Raw genomic sequence first — 931 nt, forward strand, 5'->3', positions numbered from 1 at the left:
TGTGGGGGCTGCCGGGGGCTGGGCCGGGCCGGGCCGGGCACACCGGCACACGCCGCCTCCTTCACCTCCTGCCCCGCATCCCCCTCCGGCCGGCGTCACACACCGCTCCCCCCGCTATAGGTGCCTTCCGTAGCGCGGCAATGCCACCTCCGGGTCTGTTAGCTTCGGCTGCTGCATCAAGAGGAAAAAAGGTGACGCTTATGTTATAATTAGCTGGGTCCCGTCTCTAAGAAAAAAAAAAAAAAGCCTCTCTGATGACAGAATTGTAGTTAGGAAGGGCAGCCAGCCGTACAGAGAACTAAGTGGAAGGACCGACGTGCTTAGGTCATTCCACTTACATGAAGCTGAGCTATTAAAGTTATTAACTGGACTTCAATGAAACGGTCTCCTCTGCTGGAGGGGGAGAAATGGTCTCCTCTCCCGGGTCTGGAGACAGTGTCACTGCACTGCGGAAATGATCCCTTCGGGGTTGCTGCCTGACGGGAGGTAGGGGCCGGGATAAAGCCTAGGCTGTGGTAACTGCATCCAGTCATCAGCTGCCTAATTCATGCTGCAAGTACCCATTGAGCCCTGGCATAAAAAGAGAAGGTAAAATAAAAGGTGAAAAAAAAAAGGGACAAGGCAGACCCAAGGAGAGCAGCAGACATTTTAAAAGAGGAAACTTCTGGCTGCAGAAAGAGAAATTGGAAGAAAGCAAGCATCCCTCCTGCCTGCCACGAGGAGGGTGGATGGTCCTTGGAGTGCCACCAAGGACCAGGAGCGAAAGATGCTCCAGGGCTCCCCTGTTTTACATTGCAGCAGAGCAAAATACAGCATTTTTCTGCATAAAAGGTACGAAAGATGTGGAACGCAAATGTTCATGTCACCAGTCCCACCGGATTACCTCAACCTCCTTCCCCGCTGGAGTCTCCCCCCTGGCAGCTGATGGCGA

The 931-nt window shown here is 53.8% G+C and overlaps 1 protein-coding gene across 1 annotated transcript in view; it reads right to left on the reverse strand.

Moving 5' to 3' along the window:
• Window positions 1-931, reverse strand: part of MCOLN3 (mucolipin 3) — a 15,793-nt gene extending 14,862 nt beyond the window's left edge. Inside the window, exon 1 of the mRNA XM_014939486.1 lies at window positions 884-931. The gene's annotated coding sequence lies outside the window, so the exon portion shown is untranslated. The remainder of the gene's footprint in view (window positions 1-883) is intronic.

Source organism: Calidris pugnax, unplaced genomic scaffold, assembly GCF_001431845.1.
Source record: "Calidris pugnax isolate Ruff unplaced genomic scaffold, ASM143184v1 scaffold18, whole genome shotgun sequence".
Classification (NCBI taxonomy): Eukaryota; Metazoa; Chordata; class Aves; order Charadriiformes; family Scolopacidae; genus Calidris; species Calidris pugnax.